Below are 9501 nucleotides of genomic sequence, written 5' to 3'. Positions count from 1 at the left end.
TATAATTGAATCTGAGAATTATCTCTGAGCTAATCTGTTTGTGCTATCAATAAGCCTCTTAGCTGGACAGCCATAAGCAGGATGACTACATAGCATGACTTTTTGCACCGTAATCAATAGGTTCCAATTAAAAGAGACATATTGATGAACCAAAGTTCATATAAAGGACAGTTTTAGACAGAATATTAGCAGTGAACTCATGAAATTTATTTAGGAGACATCACATTATTCACTACAAAGTATAATAAGACTGCTTGTAAACTCACACAGCTATCTCAGTCAAACCACAGAATAGGCAGGAAGGCTTTGAATCACACACCAACTGGTATCTTGGAAAGCCAACCTTAACAGGAAGTTAATTCGCAAGATTTTAATCTCTCACAGTAGCACTGAATCCACAAAACTGAGCCCTCCATACAAGTGCAGCATTCCAAGGAGGCAATGGCATTGCTCATGGAGTTTTAACAATACAAACGTAATAAAGAAACATTGTAGATCACAAACCAGTCCTAGAATTCCAGCATTACAAAGCTTAGTACATTAAGTGAGCTGCCTACAACTGAGATGCGATAGCTGTCGTCCAGTGAGCAGAAAGCATTTCTCCTACTTCCTATGTTTTTATGATACCTCCGAAAGCCACTTGGCGTGCAGTTGCTACTGGGAACGTATCCCTTTTAACAGCCATTACGCAACACAAGTGACAATCCCATTCACAGCAGAAACGAGGAACAACATGACTGTCACACAAGAAGATGCCAGTAGGCCTTGGGTCATTTTACATGCAAAATTTAAGTGTATTTATTGCTTAATCTTGATGGCATCACTAAGCTTCCTACAGAGGCAGAACTGCAGCGTACATTGGGATACTTGGATAGTTAGTTCAAAAGGAAAACACAACCAGCCGTAATAATAGCTCTCTGACCAACAGGCTAAAACACAGCTGCCAATCCCATATTTTAGTTATGGGGACTTCCCACATCATACTGGTCTGTCAGCTTTTGCATTAGTATGGAAGCATTGTGAAATAAGCAGTGCATGAAGTCAAATGACAGTTCTGTGAAAGTTAAAATGGTGCTATTCAAAAAGTTACAGAGATGAAGTACCCAGCCTGATACTGGAGATTTATTACAGGAGGCACCCATTTTTGCAAACAGAACAGTCATTAATGGGGCTGGGGGAAAGGTATCTGTTTCAAAATTTGAAACAAAGAACACATTGTTTTTTGCAAACTAACAAGAAACACTCCACCAACTTTGACTTGAGTGTCACTCACAGCATACAAAATCCAGACAACACAAAACAAATGATGTCCTACAAATGCTACTTCTGGTCATAGTGGCAGGAGCACTGAACCACCCCAATCCTGGAAATCATTTTAAGACTTTGGAAATAAATAGATTTCAAACAAACATAACTCATACACTGCCTTTCCCTTTATTATCTCCCCTCTCTCAAGGGAATTTTTAAGTAGCACAGGAAACTGTTAAGAAGAAAAACGCATACAGCTTTTAGAAAGGATGAAAGGCTTGTTTTTAACTTCTGGCCTTTTGATATCGCAGATGCTGCCTCAATAGCACTCATTCTGAGAATTCTATCAGAACTATTAGGAAAAAAAAAAAAGGTATCTTGCATTTAACTTACTGGACACCATAGCAGATAAAATGGGAAGTTTCAGCATTTTTCCCAGTACTAATTTCATGTTTATACAGTGACAACAGTAAGAAACAATGGTATCGATCAAATGCACATTTCAAACAAATATTTAACCTGCACTCATTTCTACAACATTGATGTCATTCTTATATCCTGAAGTAGATTGGCTACAATATTTCAAAACTCAAAATAAAATCCTCAGAGGACATGGAAAGGTTAGGATCAAACGACTTCTACAAAGGCAGCTGATAATCTGTTACAGGAGACAAGAACGGGTGAAGCAGCAAGGAGCTCAGGTGTGAGCTGCAGTAGAGAGGAATGACAGGAGCTCCAAGCGGTTCCATACGAATCTTCTCCATTTGATCTTGCTCTCTGGTACATGAACATTCACTTACTCCCACCAACCCTCACCTGCATTGTGCAAACTGACAATGCCAAGTTAACAGCCATTAATATAAAACTTGCAGGTCATGTGCTAGTACTGCTTCGTTAGTCAGGACTCTGGATTAAACCAGTCAGAGGCTGAGAGGTTGTAACAATGACTTCAGATTTCACTGAGATTTTATGCACACACATATCAAACATGGAACACTACATATATAAGTTGTATGTACCAGCCACATTAATGCTCCCTCAACATACTGATGTCCTACCCTGTGCTGTAGAACAGGCACCAAGCTCAGTTAAGAACTACAAGATTTTTGATTAGTTGTTGGTTTTTTTGGTTTTGCGTTTGTTTGTTGTGGTGGTGGTGGTTTGGTTTTTGTGTGTGTGGTTTTTTCCTTGGTTTTGTTTGTTTGGTTTTGGTTTTCTTCCTCTAGATCCAGACAGACTCTCCTTATTTCCACTACTGGCATCCACCATACAGTTAGCTCCACTACCAAGTGGGAGTTCATTCATGCAACTGACAGAAACTTCAGTTTTACTTCAACAGAAATTTAAATCCTATCCACACATACAGCTGTCTGGTCTTAACTCACTAGCTCACATTAAAAGTTGAAAATATTTTCCTTCCATTAGGATTTTTACCCTTCTGGTTTTCCTCCTTTATAATGATGCTCACTAAAAAACAGAGAAATAATACCTATAATCATGATTTAAGATAATTTTCTTATGTGCTCCTAAAATGATTTTCTTATCGGTTGTCATCATAGGTTGCTCTGGCTCAATTAAAGCAGGTTATGGTGCTGCAGAGAAGGCACAGCTTTGTGAATATGGTTCCAGGGCTTGGGGACAACACTCCTACCTCCAAGCTTCTTAAGAAACTCCAGAGTCCTACCAGGAACAAGCATATCTAAAAGTGCTTCACTTCCAGTATGGTCAGAAGCCAGGGCATTATTTACAGTACATAAAACTGTATAACACACAGCAGTAAAAGATGCACATATGGCAAACTGGTCATCATAACTGCTGTTTGGTTTGTTTTGTTTCAGGTTGTTGTTGTTGCTCTCCTGATTGCTAAAACCATTATACCCACAATTTAATCTCGGTGGACTGAAAGGTTCAAATAAGGTTATAGATTGTGAGACCAAGAAATGTGTCCACACAGGAGACTTCTCCTGAAGTCTGAACAAGAGAGAAAAAGAAGCCTGGCCTCCCACCCTTTAAGAGATATTCCATTTTTGGACATTTTGTACTATTCCCTAATTTTGCATGAAGAAAAAGCTCATCTAAACATTAAGTTCGAAACCATCAGCTGCAAACCAAAGCAGACATTAACATTTCGAACTTGAAAAAAATAAAAAAGTAATATTTTAGTCATTTTAAACAAAACTATACCTCCAAAAGCTATCCGTAATCCCTGACCCTGAAGAAACCAAGTTAATATCTTTATGTCCCTCCCCAATGGCTGTAAAAGCTATTCCTATAAGCAGAGTTCCTTCCAAGTGACAAGAGCAGCAGCAGTTTACCTGTAAATAATTCACGGGCCAAATTTTGCAAGTGATTCTTGACCTTCGGCAAACTATTAGACCCAATTGCCTCTTTCCTTTAAGGGGGAGGAAGGGACAAAGCAGCGCAGGCACCAGAGGCGCGGCGCTCCGCCCGCCCCCGAGCGAGCCGGCTGTGAAGGTCGCCCCGTTGCCCCCGGGCTGCGGCGGCCCCAGGAGGAGGAGCCGCTGCACCTTGCTCACCCACCCGTTTCGCTCCCCGGCGAACGGAGCAGGCCTCGCCCGCGCAACGCCACGGCGGCCAGACCGCCCCCGTCCCGCTCACCTGAGGACAAGCGGGGACAGAGGCAGCCGCGCCGGTCCCCGCTCGCCGCTCCGAACCGTTACACGCCACACGGCGAGGCGCGGGCACCGCCGCCCGCCCCCCCCGGCCCCGCGCACTCACCCCGCTCCGGGCCCCCCGGGCGCGCGCGCCGCCAACGGCAGCGGGGGGCGGGCGGCGGCGCCCCCGCGGGCCGGGGGAGCCTCGCTGCCGGCGGCGGCCACCTCCGGGCTGCTGCTCCCCTCACCGCTCGCCCCCGGCCCGCGCCGCTGAGGGGCCGCGGCGTGCGGCGCAGGCAGAGCGCTGGGGGTGCTGTGGCCGCCTGGCTGCTGCTTCTCCTTCCTCCTGCCAGCGCCTCATGTGCGCTCCTCCCCGGTCTCTCCAGATGGGCCGCCGCCGTTCCAGTTGCCCGCTCTCAAACGGCGCCCGGGGGCCGCCACAAACCCCGCCCGCCGGCCGGGGAGCAGCACACGTGGGGCGGCTGCCGGTCGCGCTCCTCGGCCGCTGTTGGGCGCGGGGCTCCTCGCTGGCCTTTACCCGGGCTGCGCGGCCTCCTCGGGACGCGGGGCGGCGCGGACACCTAGGGGGCTGCGGCACCGCCCGCCGCCGGGGGGGCAGCAGGAAGGAGAGAGCCGCCGCTGGCCCGGTAGTCGCAGCGCTCCCCGCCGACCCCCCCCGCCCCCCGGCGGCCATTACCTCATGGCCCAGCCCCGCCGCGGAGGAGGGGCCGCGCGTCGCTCAGCAACCGGCCCCCTGCCGCGGCCCGGGCCGGCGGGACGGGCTGCCCGGCGCAGCGGCCGAGCGGGGCTCTCCGCAGCGGGAGGCGTTCGTCGCGGCGCGGAGCAGCCTGAAGGCTGCCGCGGGCAGCGCTGCCCGCTGCCGCTTGCCCCCGTCCCGGGCGGCGGCGGACCGCTCGCCTTATAAGTAACGCACCGCTGCTTCCGCCGCCCTGCCCGCGGCCAAACGCCCAACCGCCTTTGGCGCTGTGGCTGCTGTGCCGGGACCCCTCCTCACGGCAGCCAGAGTGAGGGGTGGTGGGCCCGCGCCGCCCTGGGGCCCCCGCCGCCCGGACACGGCTGCCTCCCACAGGACGTTTGCTCCGCGGCTTGAGGAAGGCGTAGCTGGGTCGGTAGCGACCACGCGAAGCGACCCGGGCCGGTTTGGGAGGCGCAGGGGGACCCGCTGCGGTGCGGGCCTCGCCGGGCGACAGGGGGCCGCTATGCCCGGCCCTTCGTCCCCCCGCCCCGCTGCGTTTCTGCCAAGTGTTGGGATTTCTGCCGGAGAAAGACCCTACGCTTTGCGCTACCTTGGCCGTCTCGCTTTTGAATGACCTGGGCTGGTGCAGCCGGCTGACTGCCCCGGCGAGCTGCTGCTGGGTTTGCCACGGCTCATGCGAGAGCGCTGCCTGCCTGAGCTGGGCAAAAAGGCTCGAACAGCACCCCGGCCAAGCACCCAGCCAGGCTGCAGGGTGGCTGGTGGACAGAACAATCGACATGGGAATAGGGGAGAGGGTCACCATGAAAGTTAGACATTCAAAATACGTGTTTCTTCAAGTTTGGTAGAGAGGAATCTTGCCCACGGCCTCCTGGAGAGGGAAGTTAAGATGTATTAGATGCCAGAAAATCCCCAAAGGAAAAGACTTGTGATTAATGTCTCACCGACAGAGAAAGGCTTCAGTTTGGGTTATTAAATCTAATTAAAAAAAAAAAAAGGCCATAGGAAATCACAACTTCTTATTTCTGCAGCTTGGAGAACTAGTTGTTGGAGGAGGCTTTGATTGTTTTTGTTTACTGTCAAGGGAAGAACAGAATTGTGTCCAAGATTACAGCTGGTAAGACAAAAATGTTGCAGTCGTGCTGGGGACAGGATTCCGGAAGTGTGGGATGTGTGTTAACCTCAAACAAGGGCTTGACCCTGAATGACCCATAAGAAGAAATGATCCAACACTTTCCAGATGCAAACAAAAGAGATTCACAGATGGGGATGTGCTTGGGTGACAGAAAAAAAGGGGAGGCATCTTACAAAGACAACAGAGGATTCACAGGTGCCTGCTGAACAGGCGTGTGTTCAGGGCAGATCCTTTGGAAGTGACTAAGAGTGCAGTTAGATGGGACATGTGAGTCAACCGAGGAGCTTGCTGCTGCTGAAAAGAGCAGGCTGCTCTCCCCACTTCTCCCATGGAGGAGCCAGGCAACTCCTGGGTTTCCCAGGAGCTGGCTCTGGTGCTTCGGATTCCTCAGTGAGTGACTCAGTTTACTAATCTGATGGAGAACTAATTTTTTTTGCTTGTCAGTTTTCCGCCAGATTAAGTGAACTAAATAGCTTCACTGTAAGGTCATAAAAGTATCAGGAGGGAGCACAATGGAAGAGTTGAAACCATATGTCTGGGAGGAACAAGACCATCCCTTTGATAACACTGCACTCTTAAATCATATTGGTAGTCTCCTCTAATGCCTCCCTAAAATAGAAACTTCATGTTGCTGCCAGGAAGTCTAACACTTAGGTAACATTAAAAAGGTTGGTCTCTTCCACTTCTCACCCTCAGCTGAGTCGTCTGATTGCTTTCTTTGTGCCCAGTCTTGTATACACGTGACCCTGGGGCTAGCCAGTGAGCAAGCTAAATTAGGAGGCTTTTAAAAAGGATAGTTTTCTGATTAATTCTTGAAATAGCTAACAATGGAGTCAGATGAGTGACAGAGGTTGCCCAAGAGGAGGAACAAGACTGTGCGGTTGCAAACAAGGGATGGAACCTTTCAGCAGCAGCTGGGCATTTGTTATAATGTGTAACGTAAGCACAAGACAGCAGTGAGGAGGAAGGGTCTGTACAGTGAAGGAGAAGTAGTTTTGAGGAACAAAGTTTGCTCTTTGCTTTACAGCATGTCAGTGAAAAGCAGGAAAAAAGCAAAGATAGGCTGGTAAGGGATTTAAAAAAAAAAAAGCTTTCAGTTCCACAGAAACAGGAAGACACACAACAGAGGCATCTTGGATTCAGAGCCCAGGAAGAAAATTCGATGTTGAAAAATAAAAACAGAAAGCAGACATGATCTGCAGGCAGAAAGAAAACCAAGAAGTAGAAAAGTGAAGATCCACACCAACAACAGAGAGAAACAAGTCTGTGTGACCAGAGATTTCTTGTTGACAAGAACCAGTTGACCTGTCATGTCTGTAAGGAACATGGGTTTGAGGTGTACTGCTGAGACTGAAGAGAGTTTTGCTAGAGTGAGCAGAAGTCCCTCACAGTGGGACAAATGGCAATGACCTGTACTACTTATATACAAACACAGTGTGTGAAAGTACATTGGGGGAGAGAACCTGCTGCTACGGGACTGCCAGCCCCTCGCATGCAGGAGCCATGTCTGTACGCTGATCAGGGCATACAGTAGCAGTTGTTTGGTGGCTGCTGCACCAAATCCTCCTTAGGATTTTTTGTTGCATGGTGCTGTAGTACATATAAGCATACTCTGTTGCATTCCTACTGCTATCTCACTTTGTCCACCTAGTAATTCCAAAGCTGGCAATTGACATGGTAACCAGCTACATTTGAAAAGTTTTGTAGATTTCTCTGCTGTTTTCATTATCCCTTCCATTTCCTCTCTTCTTGATTATTACATGATATTTATCACATTCTCAGTTTTGCTTCCTTGATTACATCTCTAGAAGAGACCTTATTTCTGCCTTGCTGAAATAGAAGACTTCTCAAATATGTTTTTCAGTGAGCATGCTGTTGTTTTTCTTGCATGTTCCTCACTTGCTGTCTCTAGAACTTCTTTCATAGTCCCTGTAAAACCATCAAAGAATACATTATTGCTTTAAAAGCATTTGAAACCAGTTACAGAAATGTCTGGTTAGTTTACCAGCTGAATATCCCATTTGCAGCTGTGATTGTACAGTAGGATGGTTTTAATCTCAGAGAATAAACTAATTCCAATGGGCATGAATAAATTATTTGAGAAAAAAAATCACTAAAACATAGCCCATGAATGTGATTCTGGGTTGCTGGGTCATGGATTTAAGAATTATGGAGTTGTGCTGCTTCCTGGTTTTGTTCTTCCTGCTGATACCTGGTGTTTCTGGCCCCATTTCTCACACTTTTATATCACTGTGGACTAAGTAATGCTTAGAGCCTTTTAAAGGGTCTGTGAAGTGTCTGCATAATGCTGCCTGTACAACATATTTTCTTGTTTAAATGGTGTTTTCTATAAAGCTAACATTGGTTTTATTTGAATATCAAAACACAGAATCTTGAAAGTTGTCTAACTGAGCATGTGAAAATTAAAAATGTGATAATTTTTGTGTGTTTTTGTGGGTTTTGTTTTGGTTTTGTTTTACAATGGGCTATGCAATGTTGCCTTTTTCTGGAAGAATCAAATCAGCAGAAAAGCTTTTCTTGTTCAGAGCTGTATGCTTCCTTCAGTGAGCATCAGCCAGCAACAATGCTTTTTACTTCTTCAACTGCTCCTCTACTGGAAATTTCATTCCTCTAAAGGGGCTGCATCTTTCAGGAGCAATTATGGCATTGGTCTGAAGTGTTATCACGACTGTGACCTAAGGAGAGCTAAGGAGAGCAGACACATTTAACTTGAAAAAGAACACAAGGAAAATGAGAGGCTAAATCAAAAAGTGAAAGTTTATGGACAAGCTAAAGCATAAACACAAGCAGAGGAGACAAATAATGTGAAGGTTAAAAGGTCTTAAGGAGAAAACTCATTAACAATGTCCTGAATAGAGAGGATCATATATAATAATTATGGCAAAGAAAGCATTATTCCAGAGCTTACAGTCTGAAAAAACATGAAGAAAGCAAACAGTGACTCAGAGGATGTGGGTTTGCACACATTTGACATTAATGACATGCAAGTTGGAATAAATAGTTTGTGAAGCTCAGATGAAGACAAGTACACAAACAAAGAGGAAATTAAATGCAAGATAGGAGGATAATGATAAATGTGCCAGGCATGCATTTGGCAATAAAAGGAAAAAAAAAAGTGCAATCAAGCAAAGCCAAATGAAAATTACACTATAGAATGATGATAATACCTTCAAGACATTGTGAATTCTAATCAAGATGCAAAGGATATCCTGAGTATACAGGCTGAATCTTCAGAATATGCAACAAAAAAGCCATTGCTTTCTACTGAAACTGAATCTGTATACTCAATTGCAGAGCATTTGACTCATGTTGAGTTGAAACTGCTGTATGTATTTGAAGAAAATGGGATGTCCTCCCTACATGTTATACCTAGAACAGATGAAAGTAATTCAAATAGTACAGCATCTGCTTTACACACTATCTATTGCGTTAGAATAAGAAATAACTTGGGACACTGAAATACTCAGGTAAAGGAAGCATCACTAACAATTTTACATAATCTAAAAATTACATGAACAGTATGATAGTCATTGAAAAAGCAAGATTTTTGACAAGGCCTATTTGGCCTTCTTTCCTGCGTGAGCAATGTAGTCATCTCATCGTATTTGGGAAGCCAGCAGGGACACTTCGGCATTAGGAATGCTCTTAGTGAACCTTACAGCACAAGGATATCAGCTCTGCCAGCCAGCCTCATCAATCAGCATCAGAGCTGATGATACTCAGGAATGTGATATGAGGAACTGTGGTAGTGCGTAACAATTAACCCC

This window comes from Caloenas nicobarica, chromosome 2 (assembly GCF_036013445.1).
Source record: "Caloenas nicobarica isolate bCalNic1 chromosome 2, bCalNic1.hap1, whole genome shotgun sequence".
Taxonomy (NCBI): Eukaryota; Metazoa; Chordata; class Aves; order Columbiformes; family Columbidae; genus Caloenas; species Caloenas nicobarica.
The sequence above is the reverse complement of the archived record's forward strand: the minus strand, read 5'-3'. Positions refer to the sequence as shown.